Source organism: Vicugna pacos, chromosome 15, assembly GCF_048564905.1.
Source record: "Vicugna pacos chromosome 15, VicPac4, whole genome shotgun sequence".
Lineage (NCBI taxonomy): Eukaryota > Metazoa > Chordata > Mammalia > Artiodactyla > Camelidae > Vicugna > Vicugna pacos.
In genome coordinates, this window is record NC_133001.1 from 49,033,686 (window position 1) to 49,057,014 (window position 23,329).

The following is a 23,329-nucleotide window of genomic DNA, read 5'->3' on the forward strand; positions in this document are numbered from 1 at the left end:
AAATATCTCTGCCAGTTAAAAAAAAATACAATTTCAAAGACCTATTTAACCTTTGCACTGATTTTTTCAAAGCAACAGTTTATTCAATTAAAAAGAAACATTTAAAAACAGATAATATTTTTTACAGTATCTTAGCAACAGGTGATTGAACCCATGCCTAGAACTAGGAGTTGAGATTTTGCCAAAAGGGCCACATACTAGTGATATCTTCCTTTTAACAAATGGAATAAATCTAATATTGTTTTGGACAAGTTGTGCTGGGTTACATCATAACATGAAATTCTGACAACAGAGGACAAATTCTGACTACAGGAGGACAAGGTCGAGCCTTACAGACCCGCAAAGCTTTTAAGAGAGAAAAGCAAATAATGTGATCTCCTTCATGGCTAAGCTTCAACTCAGGTGCCTAAAAAGAGTGTGATTAGGCAAGTTTATCCCCAGGATCCCTGGTCATTCAGAATTCAATTGACTAGCAGTGACCTCTGAGACATAGAACTGTGCCCCACTCTTCACAGCCTACCCCTACCTGGAGGTTCACATAGAATTAGACTCAGTGATTCTTAATCCATTTGAGAATTTGCTATAAGCCCTACTCTAGTAAATTGCACCATTGAAATACACATGCAAAATATTTGTGTGATTTCTAAGAGTTTGTATGACAGGTTAAAACTAACTTTGAACTCATAATTGTTTCACTGTGCCCTGGTCATAGGACCCTCTGTTACATCTTGCTAACTTCCATCACCTCAGTGGAAACAGAGAGAAACAGAGTGATGAGGTGACTGGTTCTATGGTCCTGAGCACATGTCACCATATAACCTGCACATTCAGATGGACAAAAAGTGGAGTAAGAGTGTTGGAGTATAAAGTCACATTTATGTTAATTAAGGATGATGTGTGTGTGTGTGTGTGTGTGTGTTTTAAGCAGTTCAGCTCTTGGACATTTATGTGCTGATTGGTAAATGTTGGTAGATGCACTGTTAGCCACTAAGGAAAACCCCCTTTGAAAAACTGTAATTAAAACAACCTTTAGTCTATTCTCAAGAATGTCTCCAGTCAAGGCCAGTTATCCAGATACATTTCCAAAAGTCCCAAAGTATATCAATAACAACTTAATATGTTTGTTGCAATAATGAGATGATACATGTGAAATATCTAATGGCATGGTAATGTACAGGTGCCAAGCATATTGTAGTGATTATTATCACAATTATTGGATATAATTATAATCCTGTTGTGTGATGCAATTGCTAGCATCATCTCTGATTCAGTTTAGGTGAAGCCAAAAGAGACCACACATTGAAATAACAAACCATTTAAAATACTTCGTATGTCTGTTGGAATCTCTCTTTGCTCAGAGGAAATCTCGCGCTGTCTTCTTTAGTCAGTCATCTGGCAAATATTTACTATGTTCAGAGTTCTAATTTATCCCAGGCACTGTGCTACGGGCCAGAGATTCAAAAACAAATACATGGTGGTCTTTGCCTTCAAGAGATATGGAATCCAGAAGGAGAAACACACACATAAATAAATGTGATACTGTGTGGGAAGTGAGAGAGATGGGCACAGGGTATCATGGGAGCACAAAGGAGGTCAATCTAACCTGAGCTGGCAAGGGAGGTGTCTTAGCTCAGGTTTCATCAAAAACAGAGACTGAGGCAAAAGTTCCCTTGTTAATATTTGGGAGTGCAACCCAGAGAACCAGGACAGAAGTTGGAGGGAAAGCCGGGGGAGGAACAAACAAAAGATGGTGGAGGGCACTGCCCATGTGGTCACAGCTTCACGACAAACACAGATGGCTGTTCTTTTTCTCACATCATCCTGAGAGAGACCATACAAACCACCTCTTCTCAGAATAATACGTGGGGTTGCGGAGGAAGCGGGAATAATTTTTCCCATGGCTTTCTTCTGTCCTCTGTCCCCATTGGTAAAAATCAATGACCTCTTGGCTTGTGTCATCTGGTTCCCTGAGCCAGAGCCCCCAGGGCCAGCCAACCTCTCTTCCTCAGTTGGCACAGTGCACAAGATTCCTCAAGCTACAGTGGAGACCGGCAGCTACAGCAACATGGCGCCAGCACTAAGGGACTAGCTCAACCTCTTGCTCAGACCTTTTAGTCTAGAAAGTACAAATGGCCAAGACCTAGAGGGAGGGCAGGCATAGCTGCGTGGATCTGGGGGAGAGGAAGGAAAGGGCCTGGAAGAGATTGTCAGAAGGTGGCAGGCATCGTGACTTGAGAGGGAACAGAACATTTTCTAGTAAGAAACTTCACAGTTGAACAAAGGCTGAGGCAAACAGAGCTCGAGTGGAGAGCATATGAATCTCAGAGGGAGGGAGGCTTACACTGACAAGAGCAGTTTCCCCCTCCAACTGCATACATGATGGGGAGAATGGGGGCAACTGGGATACCAGGAGACACTTCCTCCTGCAGAAACACCCCTACATCCAGAGGAAGTGATTCCCCCAAAAGGATGCAGTGAACTCTTTATCCCCTTCATCTACCTGTTCTCTCCTGCATTCCTTCATTCATCCAACACCTGTTCAGAGAGGCCTGTCCTAATAGGCATCTGGTGAGCAGAGGGACCAGGTCGCCCTTGAGATGCTCATGTCTAGCAGCGACACGCATGTCAATAACGCCTGTAGTGTAATGTGTATCAGTGGACCACAGACGAAGGGACAGGTTACTCTTTTAAGGGAGTAAGAAAATCTCACTGCAGCAGAAAAGAGGCACATATAAACTGAGACCGGGGGACAAAGCCTCAGTTTGTCCTGCGTGGAAGACAGAACAAAACAGCCCCGTCCATAAGGGCATGCTATGGAAAGCAGAATTGAGGGGGGCCACGGTCTGTGCAGAAAATGGTTGAGGGGTCAGCCTGGGTCTCACCTTAAGTCAGAAAGCAGACCAGCGGCAGATCTCAGAGCACTTTACTTCCACCAGGCTAATCTTTCCACAAATCGACATGTTTCCCTCCAAGTCAATCAAGAACCAGTTTCAAAGTATTCAGTGCTTTTAAGGCTAGACACAGTGGGGCTGCCCAAAAGGAAGAGAGAGAGACTTTGCTCTCAGAACACCACCCTCCATGAGCCCACACCCAGACAGCCATCCACTGGAGGACTCTTTCCCACCTCGGCTCACCTTGGGGTCAGCCCACCAGAAATGTGCTCAGAGTCCCAGCACAGCCGGCAGCAGATAACACCTCCCTTTGCCTTTGATCTGCAGGCATGGTGAGCGTCAGACTGTACATTTCCGCTAGTGATGAAAACCCTAACAATCCCCCCACCCCAACCCTTAACCCTGAGCCAGGAGGCCGATAACGTCCTCCAGAACATGCAAGGCTACAGGCTGGAGTCCCAGCCCTGGGCGCGGGGAGAAAACTCTAAATAGAGCCTCTCTGGTTTCAGGCATGACACAACATACTGGTGGTGCCGGGGTTTGCTCCTTTGCAGGCAGATGTCACATTCAAATGAAAGCTGTTATATACACGGGATCTGAAAAAAACCGAGAATGTCTGCTATTAAATTCAGGCTGGCTGGCCCAGCCCAAGCCCTGAGACAACGTGCCTCTACTTTGGGAAGGAAACTTGGAAGGATGTCTCCGAGCCTTGGCACAACACAAGCTTTCTGGGCCTTGGTGACATATAGGTGCTTTGTAATGTAGCCCACTTTTTATGCTGTTTAAATATGTATACGCCGGGTAGGGAAAGCTAATATCTGGAACAATAAGGTAATCCTATATGCTTTTCAATGAAAAACACGAGGAGAGGACGACTTGCTGCCAGGGTTCTGCCATTCTTGCTTAATTCTGTCTTTCAGTTACGTGATATCTCTGAAGGCATACTTTGTTAAAACTGCGTGGAAAAAATGAACCACAAACAATATCCACTCCGTCTTTGAGAATCAGGAGGCCAATTAAACACAGTTCCATTTGGAACTCAAAGAAATAACCAGGGAAGCATACTTCTCAGCTGTCTAGTCCCCATCCCAGTGGCCTGCCGCATTGTCTCCAAAAAATGCTGAGTGTGGGCAAGGGTGGGGAAAGAGGTGAGTGGGGAGAAGAGAGCTCTGCTTCCCCAAATATTCTGAAAAGTGCTTCATGGGAGGGAGACATCCAGACTCTTTGGTATGTTAGAGGCAGGGGAGTGTAGGTTCCTGGGGGCCATGATGTTTGGCAATCTGTTCCATTTGGGGTGGAGCAAATAGCTAAATCAAAAATAAAATCGGTGGGGGTGGGGCTGCACGGAGAGGGGCCAGTGAATCTCTAGATAAGCAGGTGCTAATAGAATTCTGAAAATAAAAGGCCTCATTCCCCATCAAGTGCTGACGGCCTGGGAGTGGGAGGTGCCTGAGCCCAGCCAGGCTCCAGCAGGCAGCACTTGCTGGCGCACAAGTTCTCAGCTCCTGCTCGCTTTCTGCTCCTGGGAGAGGCAGTGTGGGTGATGGAAAGAGCCCAGACGTTGAAGTTGGGAAGCCCTGATTTTACATCTTCGCCCTGGTGTATTCACATTGAGGTGAATGGTTTAACCACCTGGACCTTCAGTCTTTTTACAAAAATTTGAAAAGTGGTCTTAAACTTACAGGGTTGCTATAAGAAATCAAAACAACACATAAAGTTACCAAATGCAGTGTCTGATATAACCTGGGATGTCACCAATAGGCAGCTGTCTCAAGATACATAATGACCCCTAAAGAAAATAATGCTCTAAAAAACAGGCGAGATGAAGCCCTACCAGATACCGAACAAAAGGGGCTCGGCTGGCTTTTCTCCTACCCTCCCCTGACAGCCCCAGTGTCTGCAGAAGGATCTGGTTCACTCAGTTTAGTTCCTCAGGTCTCACCTCCTACACCAACTCCTCTGAGAAGCCATCACTGATTCTCTAGGACAGAAAGCTCTGTGGGCCTCTTCCCTGCTCCCAGCATCACAGAACATGGTGCACTTCACTATGATACTGCGTAACCTTGTCTGTTTCCCCACCAGCCTGGAAGCCCCCTGGGATTTAACGTTTCATTACTTATGTATCTCCGCCCCCCACCCCTGTGTCCCATGGCTAATTCAGAATATGCATTTCAAACATATCTGGTGAATGAATCTAAGTATGAACAGATGAATAAATGAATAGGATTAAATGAATAACCATTGCTTTCATCCCCAAGCTAAAAGTTCAGGCTGATTTCTCTGTCGTGAACAGGTTTCCCAGTCCTGTCACTAACCGTGAAAATAAAGGCAGGGAAACACTCAGTAAGCCACATCTCAAAGAAATGACAGTTTCTGAGCTCTGTTTCTCTGGGTGAACGTCTACTCTGCGGAGTCACGGAGTCGTGAAAACCACTGTCAGACTCAGAGGGAAGCCCACTGCCTTGAGGGTAGATGAAGTGCAAATGTTTATCAGCCAGAGCTTCCTCACTGGAGCAGGTGTCTTCTTTTGTCTAATCGTTTACAGCATCATTTAATTGGGACTTTCTATCTCAGAAGAAAGTATGATTCAGAGCCACCCTTGCACTTGGTGGCCCAGCCACATTCCCAAGAAGACAGTTTTTCAGAAGAAACATCAAGGTCCACCTACATTTGGACTCAGCAAAAAGCACACACCCAAATGACAACCATGGCTAGTGTCTGCACGGGGGCATCCGTATCACTTCCTTCCGGTCTCAGGAGAGCTTAGAAACAGACCGGGCTGGCTTGTTCTCTTCTTCACATTATATTAAACACTAACTCCATCTCTGAGGGCAGCCCTGATCAACAAGAAAGAGAAGTCTGGAAAGACATATACCTACATTAGAGGTGCAAATGGAAAGGGGGATGGGCAAGAACAGAGGACATGAAATACCAGAGGCATTTCAATTGCAGAACCTATTTTTGCCTTGTTTGACAAAGAAACATTGGGAAATGGAGAATCACAAGAATTCTTCAGAACTCTGTTCAATCTTTCACCCATCAAACCTTTACTGAGTCCTGACATGGTTTGAGTGTCCATGAATGGGCATGGAGTTGCTTGCGTCAGGCCCTGGAGAAACACGTTTCTCGCATGCTCTACTGTGATTTACAGAGGACCCCACAGTAATGCCCCTTTCATCCTTTAATCCACGAGATACTTAGAGGGTGTAACTTTAGATTTTCAGCTAAGTGGGTTTGCTAATATTTTACCCAATTTTAGACAAACTCACTATCCAGTAATCGGCAGTGCTCAACAATTCTTCGAGTCCCTGAAGGGGCAGAACCTTCTGCTGCAAGATTGCTCTCCAAACAATTAAGAGAAGACCAAATGGTAGTCTCTCTGCAGGCAGGCTGGTTTCTAAAGAGACAAGTGATGCTGACATCAATTTCTTTTCCCACCTCACCAACTGGATAACTCCCTCCTCCTCCAAAGGAGTGAAGATTAGAGAGGGCTGGAGTCTTACATTGGCTAAAAGTTCCCCCATATAACAGACAGACTCCCCTCTCTAGATACGACTAATGCTCAAACACAGCCTTCTCTTGGGCTGAGAATGGCCTGCAGCTTCCAAAGAAACAGAAGAGCTAGTCCTTTTCTGTTAGCTAGCTAGACTTCAACATAAATCGTGATGAAGTAACAGCCCTTGGGAGTTACATTTGCTCTTGGAGAAAATCCATAAAAAACAGATTAACCAGAATTCAGGTGAGCATTCTCCTCTCTCAGTGGGATCTTGTCCCCTTCTCTCTCCCCTACAGGAGAAAAAAAAGGATCACAACAAAGTTGATTAATACCTGAAATTTATAACTGCTGGTTCTTGTGTGGGTCGACAGACATTTGCCTAATTCTTCAGAACTTCTGCAGCTAAAATTATATGCCATGAGGCCTGATGGTCAAAATAATTATACTGTAAGAATGTGCCTAACACAGACTTAAAGATTTCTTAGAAACCACTTACTAAGACTTGATAATTAACAAACATCTCTGATATACATTCAAAGCTTAAGACAAATTTATGAAATTTACTATTTCGCACAAAGGTTAATTTAAAAAAAGTAGTTACTCAAAATGTTTCCCATTTTCCAAGCATTATAGCTAGCTGGGATTTTTGCTGCATTGTCATTTAAAGCAAATAAAATTGAGTCCTGATTTCTGTCAGTTAAATAAATATATTCTGCTGAAGCTTAAATTATCATCCATCTTAACAAAAGGGTTATATATTATATTAGCAGTCAGTGACTGATTAGTTATTTATTCTCTTAAAGAGTAACTGAAAGAGATTAATATTCTGATAAGCTTGTCACTGATTTCTGAGGAGTGCCTGGCTTCCTTTCATCACTTGAACTATAATGTGTCAGACATAAATTCCATTATAATTACAATTAGTACTAATGCCTCCCAACTTATAGTTAATGGACAGGTCATTATTTTAACTACAAATAATTTCTTTCTTAAAAGAGCCTAAATGGATTTCCATGAAAAAAAAAATCATAGTTAAATTAATGTTGAGGAAGGAACAGTAAATAAATCAGAAGGATATAGGTTAAAAGAAAAAGAAAGTGTATTTTGCTTATTTTTCCAGCTGGGTTACATTTTTCACTCATGTGAAACGTACGGTTCACGGCCAGTACTGGTTTTTAGGTGATAGTGGGAGAAGAATGGGGAGGAGGTGAAGAGAAGAAAAAAGAGAAGATGGGACCTCGTGTTGGTTAAATCCTTGGTATGTTTCAGACACAGTGCAAAGTAGATATGCTTCCTGCTTTACTGAGCAGCAAAATGCGTCTCCTTGAGGGGAAATCACTCAAGCAGTTTCACTCCCCTTGGGATCCGAGGAGGTGAAAATTAAACCTGGGCCTCTACAGCTCCAAACCTCCCACCCCCATGGGCAGTGGTTGTCGTTTCTCATTCTTCTGGGTAATGACAGCTGCTGGCAAAGCTCCACATTCCCACCAGTGTGATGGGTAAAGACCTGACCTAGATTACACCGGGGTAAGTGACGGGGAGACCAAGCCTTCCCTGGGGCACCCAGAGTCCTTTTCTGATTTTCCTGTAAGCTGGGTTCCCTGCTGCATTTCTTCTTAAACATTCTTAAAAGCACCGCTGAACATAAGGAGCATAAGGAACAAGTAGAGATAATAACTGAGCCAGCATTTTGGCAGGATGACCACCATGCTTCTTAACATGAAAACAGCATGTTGTGAAATGACCACGTTGTGAAATGACCATGAGATTTGGAATTAAAGGACCCAAGTTTGAAGTCTTGTGAAGCTAGACATAAATTAAAAACAAACAAAACAACCATTTTCTATACATTTCAACACACACACACACACACACACACGCACACCCTGATCCCTATATGAGATACAGTTTACTCTGAAAAACTGTTTAGAAATAAGAACACATTGAGTACCTCTGACTGGTTATATGATCTTGCACAAGCCACTCCTCTAATCTGAGGCTGTATCTTTGTCCATATATTAGAAGACTGGATTACATTAGTAGTTCTCAAGGCAGGAGTTTGTTAGAAATGAAAATCCTTGGGCCACATCCTAGAACCACTCCAGTAGGTCATGGGTCCCCATAAAGCTCTAAAAGGCTCTATGTCCAGTAATAAATGCAACCTCTTGCCATTGTACTCCGCAAATCAGTTTAGGATACAGTACTTTATTCACTGTGGACAACAGACACTCATTTAGCATCAACTGTATGTCAGATGGAGGCATCCTTTGATACATAGAGACTCAGCCCCCATGCCTTTAGGATTTCACTGTCTAATGGGAAGGAAAAAGGCAAGTCAGTAGAAAAATCAGGCATGGTAAGCACAGGATTGGTGGTAATCCCAGGGGCCATGGGAAGACATAAGAGGGAGCAGTGACTCAGAATGGAGGTGCTTTAACTCAGGTAGGGGATGGAGGAGGTAGAGGAAGGGAAGAACTCAGGTTATAAAAGAAGGCTTCTGGGAGAGGGGGACTTTGAGATCTGCATATTAAGACCAATGAGAAACGTATTAATTTACATATTTTACAGGGGAGGCTGAGGATCACAGCAAAATGTCCAAGGTCACACAGCTATTGAGTGAAAGAGATGAAATTTAAAGATCGATCTTTGGACTTAGAAACTCTTACTTTATTTGATTCTGTGTTTCTATAGTTCTTGTAATAAAGCAACTATTAGGGGACAATGGAATCCTCCCCCATAGCCCTCTCCCCCACCCCAGGAATAAAGTACAACCCCTATAGGTCTAGACGGGAGGGGAGTCCCTCAGTAGTCAGTGAGGCAGCAGTGGCAGAGAGCTGGGGCCCCAGCAGTCACCAGCAAGCCTATTAAATGTATCAGATGTCATCGGTACCTCCTTTATCCTTCTCACTTTGGACCTCACAGGCTGATAAGAAGGGGAAAGCGTTATAACCCAGAAGTAAAACTGTTGCATGATTATAACCCTGACAGCCTCCCTCTAATGAGCTTCCCTGCAGATAGGGAGAGGGGAGAGTGCTTTGATCTCCAGGAGCAGGAGGCTGAAAGGACCACTGTTTGGAGCAGAGCCGTCTGATGGGGTCCAGTCTCCCAGTAATCAAAGTCACAAGCTACCATCTGAGCCATTTGTGAACCGCAGATAAGATTAGCTGCTCATTTGATAGATCAACCACCACCATCAATGGAGGCTAATTGTATCTGAAATATGACCGGAGAAGTGTCAGCTCCTGGAGACAAGCATTTCCTTTATCCTGAGTTTGAAGCCAGGACAACACTTTGTGTTTGAAAACTTGAGTAAAATGTTAATGCATGCAGCATTTTCCTCCTTTACTCCCAGCCATAAGAGAAGAGGAAATGCGGGGTTCTTTGAATTAGACATCAATCTATAGTTATAATTTTATGAAGATTCTGCATTATGGTGTCAGAGAATATGTCTTTTTTGGGGGAAAGCCTGTAGGTCCAGGAATACTTGTACCATAGAATTCTCTCATAGCTTCAGAGCTAAAAAAGGAAAGTGCTCCAGCTTTGGAAAACCTTGTCCAGGAAGACAGGCTTTGAAATTCTAGAGTGCTGCGTGCTGTAGAAAAAGAAGCGATGATTGGTCGTTTGGAATTTGAAGGCATTTATACGGGTAGCATTTTGCCTCAGAGGCTGATGTGACTGACAGCTTTACTTTCTTCGAACTTATTCCCATGTCAGTAGAAGTTGAGTTCAAAATGAATCATGATCAGGCAACTTGGACAGCCCCGACGCCTTGGCAAATGAAGAAAGGCCACCGTTCCACTCCACATCCACTGAAGTTGGGTTTTCGCTACTTAAGGGATCGTCCATCCATTCCTTTGTATTTCCCAGGCATAATGTGGTACAAGAACAAGAAGGTTTGGCTTCTTGTCCTCTGTGAACATTTCTGTCTGTGATGCTGACCCATTTCAGCCTTCCTCTTTCACGAAGGGGAGGACACAAACCCCCACTCCCATCTCACCGTGTGGCAGCCAGGGCCGCTCTATTTCCAGCCTCATCCACTATAGCTCTTAAATTGCTAGGTTGTCCCCGTGTCCAGGCGGCTAGTAAAAGCTGCCTGAAAATGGCAAGGTATCATGAGAAGCACCTCATTACGGCTCCCAAAATACACAGACCCAGAATAGCCTCGTGCAGTTGGGGTAAGAAAAGAAAGAGGGGACCAAGAACAGAAACACTCTTAAGTCTCCCACCCCGTGTAAGAGCTAGAGGAGAGGTCTGTCTCCTTTGTACAGACTCTCAAGCTATGATGGCTTGGTAGTGATCACCCTCATGGACTTTCTCCTACTTCCCAGGTTGGAATGACACCCTGTCCTGCCAGCATCTGATATCTCAGGCTTAGAAACCCTTTTAACTTTGCAGACAATGGTGACCACAATGACAATGTTCCAGTAGAACCTCCAAGTCCAAGTCTCAGAACCAAAGAACATTACAGGTGGAAGAGCCTTTATAATTAATAGCATCCTTAAAATGCTCCAGGCACTGTGCAAAGCATTTTCACTCCATGAATCATTTAATTCTCATCAATAACTTTGGAGGGAGTTACAGTTATTATTTCTGCTTTAAAGATGTAGAAACTAAGACTCAGAAACGTTAATTATATTGGCCCAGGAACACAGCTAGTAAGTGGCTGAGATGGAATATGAAACCAGATTCACTGACTGAAGGCAAATGCTTCAGTTTTTAACACTATGCCAATAGATCACTTGGATTATTACTCCAACCTTTATTTTTTAATGTTTTGCAACCAAAGATTTGACTGACCCACTTCAATAACCCTACCCCCACCAGGGCAACCTCTAAAATTCCCTCTTATTATCCACTTTAAAAAACATCAATCAGGTTAACTCTATAAAAGCACAGTTAGGAGCATCTCTGAAACACAGATGTGCAGGCACTTCTCCCAAGTCACATAGTCACTTAACTGGACACCTGGAACTGGGACCCAGGACTCTCAACTCCCAGGCCAGTTCCCTGCATGCCGTGTCTTTGCTCCAAAGCATAAGGTGAATCCACTCGGCACCTGGTACACATAGGGATGATGCCGAACAGAGGATGCCAGGAGAAAGCCCTTCTACATCAAAGAGATGCTGAGTGAGAACCAAGGGCAAATTTCTGATCACTGATGATGAAGCATGAGCTTACTTTCTAGAACACTCTATGATCCAGAGTTATACATTCCCCCAGGACTCTAGATGGCCAAGGATTGCCTACTTGACCCAATTACTAACTTCACATATGAAAATCCAGAAGTTTGAGGATCATAGTTCTTTCCTAGGTCCTGCCTGGACCTCAGCAAATGGGGTGTGAAACTGGGGAGACTGAACTGAGACACAGTAAGAGAGAATTCATGACGCCACATTCTGTGACCTTAGGCCTAAGCAACTAAGATGGGCAGGATGTGCTCTGAGATCAAGGGACAGACAGGTCCCTTCCTGCAGGACTGTGGGTGAAGCAGACCATTTGCTACACCATTACCCACCACTGAGGGGCTTCTTTAGGCCTCCTGCCAGCAACCATGGCTCTGCTATAAGCATCTTAAGTTGCTACAGGGAATCTGGCTTTTTTTTTGTTTTCCCTTGACCTCACTCGCACTTTCCCAGTTTTCACCTTTCCATACAGTTTTAGCTCATATGTGGGAGAAGCATCTTGAGCCGTTTCCAACAGTTTGATTCTCTGGAGCGTAACTCAACTCAACAGTGCTGGCTGAGAAGGCTCTGCGCTGGGGGCTCAGGGAAGCATGTGGAGCCCACTCTTGGGGCATCATGGGAACATGCCTGGAGGTCAGACTTCCCCAGCAGTTAAGTTTCCCCAGGATTCCAAACAGGACCAGAGGAGAAGTCCAACACTGCCTCAGAAGTCAGGAGGCTTGGGCTCCTTCGAGTCCAACCTCAGTCCACTGTCTCACTTTGAGCAAATCCTTGTTTTCTTCCCTGGAACTCATTTTCTACATTTTAAAAATAAGGAGATCCTGTGGCTCTTACTCTAACTCCGTAAGATTCTAAATCTTTGCACATTGTCTCCAGAGGACATTCTGAAAGAGGCTGATTCTCAATAGGCACGAAAAGGATCAGAACAGAGGGACGTTTGCTGAAATACTGACCATTACTCTTTCAAGTGTGTCAAGGTCATGGACGACAAGAAGACACTAAGAAATTATCATAAATTTGAGGAGACCAATTTGTGGAGGGATGATGGTGGGATCCTGGAACAGAAAAGGGACATTGGCGGAAAAACTGGGTGAAGTCTCTAAGTCTGTAGTTAACGGCATTGTGTCCATGTCAATTTATTTGTTTTGATATTATGATTATGTAAGATGTCAGCATTAGAGGAAGCTGGGTGAAGAGAATGTGGGAACATTCTATAATGTCTTTGCAAATCTTCTTTAAATCAAAAATTATCTCCATATAAAAAACAGAAAGATAATAAAATGCGACTATATATTTTCCCAGAGCGCAGGACTATAATAGTGAGACTATTTCTCAAGGCCAAGGTTCTTCTTTTCTCTTTCTATATGTTCCTTAGCACCTAGCATAGAGGTATACGGCAGGAAGTTCTCAAATTCTTATCAGAATCAAGTTGGCCAAAAATTATTCTCAACCAAATGTTAACCTGGGGCAGAGCAACCATATAATTGTGTCACTGTTTATAAGAACTGAGTTGCAACTTGCCATTGTGGTATTTCTACAACTAAAACAGAACAAAACAAAAAAGTCCAGAAAAATGCCATTGTTTCCTGGCACCAAGGAAAAGAAATCTCTCCACGTCCAAGTCAGATAGCCAGACTGATTTAGGAAAATAAAAAGAAAAGAAAGAAAAAGGAACAACACAAAAGATCAAGTGGCTTTTTTTAACAAAACCATCAACGTTTCTATTTGGACTGAGCCAGGAGCTCCAGATAACAGTAACCACTAAAGAGAAAAAAAAAAAAAAGAACAGAAAACCCTTGGAGCTTTCAATTTGTTTTTCATAATAAATGAATTGCCCCCACCAAAATGCAGCCTTGAAGAGTTAATTAAACAGCTGCCCCCATGGCTGATTCTGAGATGTCAGGAGGCCCACGACAGGCCGCTAAACAAATGGGGCAATAAAGGTGTGGGCTGTTTGGCTTGATTGAAGAGCTTGAGTTTTTCACCCCTTAGTCTCCAAACCATCTGGAAGTGAGTTCATGGAATGTGGGATGGCAGCCTCTCCGCTCTTATCTGCTGATAAGATTCTCAGCCTCAAACACGTGTACTCGAAAAGCAGGGAACACATATTTCAGACCTTAAACAACTTGCAAATCCTTCCTCTAAAGTTCACGTTGTGCTGTGGCATGGAGGGAAGTACCCTCATCTCACATGTCGTTCCCTCTGAATCTAGGGCTTCTGATGTTAAACCGAACAAAGACCATGAAGTTGATCTAAAGGAAAACTGTGCTTTGGTTTTGATTCATGAGTTTCACCTACTTTCTCTGAGTCTCTACGAACTTCAGGGTACAGAAGTGAGGCTTCTGAGAGTTGCCCTAAGATGAGGCTGCCATGCAAAGGATGTCTGAGCAGAAAATTTGAGGATACGGGCCAATGTCTTTCCACATTTACAACTGCTGTTCAAACTGAATCATAAAAAACAAAACATCTGAGGATGGCTTACAGCTTCCCTGACAGAGGGTTCAGGTGTCTGACAACAGAAAGGTCTGGCTACTGGGAGTGAAAGAAATATGGAGATTGTTCTTTCTGTCTTTAAAGTCTAAAAATGAGAGGGAATAACAGTGTGTGTAGCTGCTGTGATGGGCATGTGTCTGGTGGGTGTGAGTGTAAAATTAAATTTAGACCAAACATAATAAGGAAAAAACAGGACTAGATGAGGCCAGCGACATCTTGGATGAGACATATGCACACACATACACACTTCACACACAAATAAGAGCTAAAGGGATGCGTAGCTTCAAAAAAGCTTTCAGAATTCTACCATTTAATCGTTGATTCAGTCCTCTGTTTTTGAGCTCCTAATGTGTTCCAGGCACTAAGTGGTCCCTACGAAAAGAAAGTCAGGTGATACATTTAAATCTTGCTCTCAAGGAGTGTGCAATCTACTGCAACAGACAGAGGAATCCCACAATTATAGGACAGTGATAAGGGCCACAGTAAAAGCAAGTTCAGATTGCCCGGTGAGGCCAGCCATGGGTGGCAGTGAACAGAGAAAATATCTGTGTCATTTGTTTTTCAAAATAGGAGATGTTTTTCCTATTCTTGGCTCATCGCATTTCAGACTGATCTTTAAACTCAAAGAAATATTAAGGCTTTAATATTTGCTTGTGGAGCCGGAAAAATACAATAGCACACTTGATCAAAATGTTTCTTCTCTCTAGTCTCAAAAATCTTGAGCTTAAACTGTTTGTGTGACTAGTAAAATTATTTTTAGAAGAACGGAAAAGTCACCATTTAATTTTGTTGACTCATTCAGATGTTTTTTAAAGCACCTATTCTGTGCCAAGTGCTGAGCCCAAGCTAGAGAGTTCGGCCCTATTGTCGTAATTCTTCCCAAAGGCGCCACTCTGGTGTTAGTTTCTTATAAAACTTCATTGGTTTTATAGTGAAAAAGTGATCCCGTTTCCCTTTCTTGACGAAAAGCAAAGTGATCATTTTATCTACACAATCTCGCTGGAGTCAGAGGAATTGTCTAAAGGCATTATAACCAGTTGCAAAGCAGCACAAAGATAATGATGGTCTTTTGGACAAGATGATTTCAAACATCTTGGCTCTAGTCGAACCAAACAATTGAGTTCTTGTATGCATAGCTGTGACAGTAATACAATGCTGTTGTGAAACTAACACGAGGCAAATCAGCGGGCAAACAGAACAGCCGTGACAGATCAGCTGTGATAAACTTTTTTGAAATTAACAGATCCCTTGAAAACATCACAGCTCTTTAAGGGCCTCCATGTTTGTGCTCACACATGGACCCCAACTAACTTTGTCCTTTGAATTTATAATTTTTTATATCGTATTCTTAAAATACCTTCAACATGCCACAAATGGATATTCTAAGCTCCCTCTACAGCTCTTCAAATAGGAACTGTCTTGATGTTACCAGTTGTGTGCCCGGGTTTAGTTTCTCTGGCTAAGTGAGGAACAGGCTTCTGCTCCCAGAGGTCAAGCATTATCTTGATTTAGCAGGTTGGGCCCCTGAATCACTGCTATGCTCAGTAGCAAAGAATGCAGGCTGAGAAGGATTAATTACCAAAGCCAGTAATCCTGACTCCAACCTCCAAAAATATGGGGAAGTCCAAAAAAAATCTTGAAAGTGATTTGCAACCTTTTGTTCAAATCAGCCTCATGAGTAATGCCGCTCTGACACCTCTTACCCATGTAAACATAATTATCACAGACACATCAGATATGCTTTCGGAACCTTCTCCTTTTCACCCCAAGGCTCAATTTTCCCTCCTCTGAAGGGAGATCAACAAAGTTGTAATAGTAGCTTCTTCCTCGGTCTTTCTAGTGAAACAAATATCCTCAAAGGGTAAGGATGCCAGTAGCCAGTTTTATGACAACTTGTGTGACTCCCACGGGCGTGGGCAAAAAATTAACTACGAACTTTGGTCTCAAGCCCAGGGGACTTAGGTTCTCTTAGCAAAATCGGGTAAGTCAGGCCAAACTCTGTAATTCCTGTCATTTCACATCAGCAAAATCTCAGTTTACTAGGAAGTAACTAGAGAGGAAATTTCTGGTTGACCATTAAAACTCCTAACAGGTACCACTTTCATTTACTTTGATCTGGGCTCAGTCAGCTCAGATTTCACCACAAGATCACATGTCTGCTGTATCACAGGAGTAATTCTATGAATGAAAATATTTACAGCTGAGGTTATTCATCTATTGAACGTAAATAAAAGGCATCATTGATATATATATATATATATATATATATATATATATATAATACACACATATCTATATATCTATATCTGTATATATATATATCTATACATAAAAAACCATGCCATCTGCCAGAGTATGATATTGCCTAAGTAAGGGTCTCCTAGGCTCAGAATGCTAAAAGTACCTTAATACATCCCCTCCATCAATAAAAGTTCCATACGATTACGGGGAAAGTTAACAGGAAATGAGGAAAAAACAGCATCTCACAATAAATGGCACAAAAAAGTTTTATGTAAAATTTGGAACCTAATATCATATGCTAATGTCTAGACATAAATACAATTAAAATCCAAATAACTAAGAAGAAAATGTGTTAAAACAGCTGATATAGCAAGAAATGCAATCTCCAAGGGAGGTTAAACCCCAAAGTTTATTACACACATGTACTCATTATGTGTCACATGGGGCATTCTTTTTCTTCACAACAAACCCCCAGGGATTTTTTTAAAATAATATTGTACCAAAGGAAGGGATTAATGGACTGCAGATTTGAAAACTTACATTCACATCCACTGGGTTGGTCTAGCTCAAGGTTTGGAGGGAGGTACATCCTGAGACTTGATAGCAAAGAAGGTGATTCTAATAGCTGCATACTTGCTTTGCTGGTTCTGTAAAGGTGTCTGGAAAATAACATTGAATGATTGTTATTGCGAGTACAGGTTTCTTCTTTGAGCCAGCGTCTACATACTTAAGATTACATTTTTACTTATCGTTCCTTTGGACAAGATAAAGAAGGGAGGCAGGTTTTTTCCCATAACTCCAAGGGAAGGGGAATCAGAGCAGAGAGGGTAGTGGGAGGTATGTCAGGTCAGCTGGCTCCTAAGTGTTGTGCTCAAAGATCAATGTTCCCTAAACATGTGGGGAGGGGTTTTGTTACAGGATCACCTGGAGCTGGAACTCTCCCATGAACTTACATTCTCCAACACCTTCATTGTCCTTCCAAGAGAGTCCCACTGATCTTAGGATTGTGTTCAAAGCCTTAACCATTTATTAGAGGACTTTAGCTCTAGCTAAGCACTGCATCCTCCTCCTCCCTCATGACTCATTTCTACACTTCTATCTTCTTGCTTTCCACAAAACATGAATTCATGCATGTGCTTGGTCAGAACTTTTCAAATGCCAATTACTTGACAGGACTGATACTGGCCTTGGGGATAAAACAAGAAATAAAACAAGTCTCTTCTCTTAAGGAGCCTATATTGGGGGAAGGGCACATTGAAAGACAATAAACACATAAACTATTAAGTAAGTGAGTGATATTTAAGTGGCAATAAGTGGCAGACAGAGTTAAGAGGGGCTTTCCACAAAAAGGCAGAGGGGAACTCTCTAACTACAATGGTCAGAAAGGCCTCTTTATGGATGCAACTTCTAAGCAAAATCTTTATCCAAACAGAAAGAATAGCAAGTGCAAAGGCCCTGAGGTAGAAGTAACGTTATCTTGCCTAGGGCACAGAAAGAAGTCCAATTTGGCTGAAAGGATTAAGATGTTTGAAACAATGGTGGCTGTGGGCAGAATTCTAAGACAGCCCCCAAGGCAAGATTTCTCACAGAAAGTAACACTTTCCACTGTATTACATCATATTCATTCTCTTCTGGTCCCTGATGTATGAGAGAAAGAAAGTCTATCTGGAAGTTTTTCCACACATCCAAATATATTTAATTTATTTCTGATTGTTTCTTTCTTTTTTTTTTTCTTCTCCTGTTTCAAAAATGCATACAGGTTTGTGTTTCTTTTAATGAGATTTAGTTCTTCCCTCTCTTTTTGTACTTCCTAAGTGGGCAATAATTCACAGGCTGAGTCTGAGAATGGGTTAATCCCTCTGCAGTCCGGGTAGAGCTGAGTTTCCGCCCTTGGTTCAAATGTTAAGTGAACCTGCATAACCAGCTTCAGGTGCAGTTTAATCTCTAGGCCACTGTTTATTTGTCAGAGGCCTTGCTGTGCACTCCTGTAGGTCAAAAGGCACAGAAATGAGAGGTGGCAGAGAGGTCAGACCCTGGGGAACTGTGGAAACAGCCAGGACTCCAGTAGGCTTGGCCATTAGCTCCCTGTGTGGCCTGGCCCAGGCCCCAAAGCTCCTAAGCTTCAGTTTCTACTTTGGTACATGAGGGCCATGGCCCAGAGACTCCCTGAAGACCTCTACCTCCCCCACCCCGACCCTGACATCTTACCTAGGAGATAGTAAACTCTGGGGAGGGCGGCCAATCCCATTTATAGAAACAACTACTCCGGGCTTGATCTCACTGTATTTCCTGAAGAGCAGTTCTTAATATTTGTTGAATATTTATTGGGGGAAGGTCTTTGTTAATTACCTTAATACACTGTCACATTTAATCTTCACACAACCCTGTGGAATATTTACTCCTATTTTGCTAAATTTTAGATGATAAAATTAAGACTGAGTGAAGTAAGGAATTTCCTCCAATCACACAATTGGAAAGCAGCAAAGCTAGATTACTTGTTTTTGGACACACCATATTTCAGAGTTACAGCTGTATCCACACTGCTAACATATAAGTTAAAAGCAATCTTCAACTACCCAAGGATCTTAAAATAATGTAAATGGCACAGATGTAATCCCAACCTGTACCAAACACTACACTAGGTCTTTACATAGTTTTCACTGCAAAGTATATACTTCTATTTCTCATTTCTTATTAAAGAAACTAGGACACAGAGAGTTTAAGTAATTTGCCCGAAGTCTCACATCAAAACTGTGATGAGGCGGGGCTGCTGGTTGGTCTGGCTGTAAGCATCATTCTCTTCCACGGCACCCTGTGGCTCCTACTTGACAGAGATCACAGGGGAATGGGCCCATTATGTTATACAGCAAGGCAAAGACATGGTAGGCAGGGCATGAAGGACACAGAGCATAGGGCAGAACAAAGCGATGATTCCTATGTTGAAGAAAAATGAAAATGAGAGAGGAAAACAATCTTCCGATAAGAGGCATCAGCAGGAGGTGTGCAGGGTGCAGTAAGCAGAGTGGGCTTTCTGGGCAGAGAAGAAAGAATAAGCTTGTACCAAGGCCAGGCTCAGAGTCTGACTCTCTCCCACTGCCACACCCAAAGCAAAGCCCCCACCACACTCCCCATACATCCAGCTCGAGAGACTGGGTTATCAAAAAGGAAAATGAAACAAAGAAAAATGAGCTCTCTTGATGCCCTTTCTGATAAGTAATCTTTTATACACTTGACCCAGCACAGTCAAAACTGCAAGTCCTATCAGGAAAGGAGAGATGGTCCAGACCCACTCCTAGAAAAGCCTTGGTCCTTGTTCAGTGCAAACTTGGCAACTACACGTGGGAAAAAAGACACATTCACAAGATTCTTGTCCCTAGAAGTGTGCTCTAGGTCTCTGCTGTGTGGCTACTCTGCTGGGAGAATTTGCCAGAATTCTTTACAAAGAGCAATTATTATCCTATAACTTAAAATTCAGCTCTTCTGTGGAGGGTGAGGAAGGGAATACACTTCACTACTGAGATCCAGGCAGTTTATTTAAATAGGAAGGCAGATGGATTAGCAAGACTTATGACAAAGTATTTTATGACTGCTATAAATCAGTAATAAGCATTTTGTTATTTAATTAGGATGCTATCACATATTCTGTTCAACAACTGTTCTCAATGGGGCATTATATTTATTTAGAAGAATAATTAATAAATGACTTGTAATGTGTAAAAACAACAACTACTACAATGTCCCTCATTCTGAGGCACTTCACTTAAATCTGGTCTTTATGCTGGGATTTTTCGTACTTAATTAGAACAAAAGGTATTATCAGGTGGTTTTGACCATTAGTGCCCACTCAATTTGTACTGATTCGACATACCCCGTTAAATAGCCAAAGAAGACAGGAACAGCATGCCAACCCCCTTCTTAGATAGGTCCAGTACCTTCCTCAAAGCTCTTAATCGTGATACATGCCATCTGGCACTTGGCACCACAAAGACTAGGAACATAAACAGTAGTTACTGAGGGAGTTCCTGCAGGCCCCAGGTTTCTGTTTTCTGCCAAAGGCCCTCTATGCTAGGATGCTGGGGTGCAACTGTCTCCTCTCCTTCTTTTTTTTCCCTTCCTCATCTACCTTCTCCAAATCCACTGCCACAGCCTGTCTCTCCTAGATTTCTCACTCTCTGGCTCTCCTCTTAAGACTCTGATCCAGGTCATTCCAATCTGCCCTGATTGCCCAACTGCCCCTGGAAAGATTGGATGTTAACATAACAATGTGTTTGGGTCTTTGGCAAAATAGCCAAGTCCACCAAAATTTCACCTTTCACCTGGGATTGAAACAAAAGCATCTTTTATTGTTCTAAAATAAAAGAGAGTAAGAGGAAGCACAAGATGTAAAAAGGAATCACATTTCCTTATTTTGAGATTAGAGTCTGCCCAGGGAATAATCTTTGATGGTGGCAGTTGATAAAAGGAATGAAATAAATCACACAGGAACAAAGTGCTTCACAAGGGGAGTAGGGATAAAGAAGTAGGAAAAAAAAAACACACAGAAGAGGAGAGAAACTAAGAACAACTGCCAATTTGATAGACGGCAATTACATTTTATTTTTGGTTTAATTTGATGCTTTTTTTCATATAATAAGACTGAAGTTTTCACATTTCTTGTCTATTTGTATTTCTTCTTTTATAAACTATCTATGGATATTACATGTGCATTTTTACTGTAGTTTTCATGTTCTTCTTATGATTTATAATAGTTTAATTTATGAAATTTTAAAAAAGGGCCATATTTTGCAGTTTTTCCAACAGTAAATTAAAAAAGTTGTTTACAGTATTTTATCTCAATATTAAACTTTTTATACACTGAAATCTTTGGATAGTTCCTTAATTCTTTTTGCCTTTATTTAGAAAGGTTCTTCTCCTTAAAAGAACATCTAAATCTTCCCTTGTATTTTCTTTTATGTTTTATTTTTATATTTATATATTTAGTCATTTAGTAATTCTCATTTTGAAGTAGTACCTAGCACCTAAAGGTCACAGATTTCTCTCCTAATGTAATGCAGAGCCTCATGAGTTAATGCAGATATGACATCATCAACATGGAGAAATAAGAGTTTTCTACCATCATCCCCAGAAGAAAAACGATTCTGATGATTACCCACAGAAAAGACGACCTTTGTGGAAGTCCATGAATCCAGAAGAGACGTTTCAGCACAGTATTGGAGAAAAAAAAATTCTAAGATTGGATGCACTGAAGATAATAAGAGGAACATTTTCACTTTGTCCCCATCACCCGTTCCCCAAAGTGGCCCTGCTCAGTGCCAAGAGAGACCTTTCTCAGCCCATGATTTCTCCCCTTAGGGAAAGTGGAGTGTGTGACTGAGCTCCTGTATTCCCCAGCTTTGGGAAATAGGAGACCCATTTCTTTCTTCCTGCTTACAGAATACTGAATTGTGAGCCATAAGACTGCAGGACAGTGAACAGCTGGGAGAACAGAAGTCAGGGCTCAGAAAGGAAATTATCAAAAGGATGCATATCCTACTAACTGCTTTGCATACCTCATCATGAAGTCCATCCTTGAGCTTCTGGGACACCTTGACTGTGGGGACTGACCCATGTGCACCCCTAATGGTATGCATGCTTCACCCCCACACACTCCACACATGGCCATCTCTCTGTTTATGCTTCAGAGGATAGTAAGTATAAGTCTGCAAATGACAGTGAGCATGTACAGGAAGATGTCCCAACTCTGCAGGTTTGCAGAAAAAGCAAACAAAGCTAACCATTCAATACTGGCCTAGGAAAAACAAAAGGAAGAATATCAGCACCCAGCCCGGTGCTTTGCAGGCATATAATCTTAAGAATCCCCCTTGAGGGAATAAGAAGTGTGGAGCAGGTGCATACACAGAAAAGATCTGAGAAAACCTCAGAATTCCTAACAAGGCTGAAGTAAAGTATTTCTCTTTCAAAGTGAGTCAGTAAAGACTGGAGGAGGTGAATGCTTCTTCACACGTGAAGATAGCAATTCAGGACTTCAAGAAACATGAAAAATCAAAGAGACATGACATCAAAAAAGGAAACAATAACTTTCTGGTAACCCCAAAGAAATGGAGATCTATAATTTGCCCAATAAGGAATTCAAAATAGTTGTTTTAAGGAAGCTCAATGATCTACAAGAATACATGAAGAGAATTCAATAAAATCAGAAAAACAATGCATGGACAAAATAAGAAGTTTAACAGAGAGGTGGAAGTCATAAAAAAGAACCAAACAAATTTTGAAGCTGAAGAATACAATAAATGAAATGAAAAACTCAACAGAGTGCATGAACAACAGACTGGATAAGACAGAAGAAAGAATCTGTGAAGTAGAAGACAGATCATTTGAAATTATCTAGTCAGATGTGAATGACAAAAAGGACAAAATAAAGAAAGCCTATGTAAAATTATGGTTTATAATTAAGATTAATAGTCTATGCATTACTGGAGTCTCAGAAGGAGAACAGAGGGAGAAAGGGGAATAAAACTTATTAAAGAAATAATGTCTGAGAATTTCTCAGATTTGGGAATTTTATGAAGCTTATAAATCCCTACATAATTTCAAACCCAAATGATCTTCTCAAAGACATATTATTACAAAACTGTCTATAATCAAAGACAGAGAAATAATTTTAAAAGCATCAAGGGGAAAAAAAGTCCTCACATACAGGGGAATCCCCTTAAGGCTATCAGCAGATTTCTCAGCAGAAATATTGTAGGCTAAGAGACAGTGGGATGACATATTCCAAGAGCTAGGAAGAAAAAAAAATTGCTAACCAAAATTACTTTATTGGACAGAATTATTATAATGAAGGATAGATAAAAACTTTCCCTAACAAAAGTGGAGGGAGTTCAACACCACTAGATCTACCATACAAGAAATGCTGAAAGGAGTTCTTAAAGCTGAAATAAAAGGACACTAATTAGTAACATGAAAACCTAGGAAAGTATAAAACACACTGGTAAAGGTAAGTAAATAGTCAAGTTTAGAATACT

The 23,329-nt window shown here is 41.9% G+C and overlaps 1 long non-coding RNA gene across 2 annotated transcripts in view; it reads right to left on the minus strand.

Moving 5' to 3' along the window:
* The window catches only part of LOC116283470 (uncharacterized), a 344,010-nt gene that overhangs the window by 123,612 nt on the left and 197,069 nt on the right, over positions 1 to 23,329 (minus strand). For both annotated transcript variants that reach the window (XR_004193069.2, XR_012059201.1), the window contains exon 2: positions 16,845 to 16,963. This is a non-coding gene — a long non-coding RNA (uncharacterized lncRNA). The remainder of the gene's footprint in view (positions 1 to 16,844; positions 16,964 to 23,329) is intronic.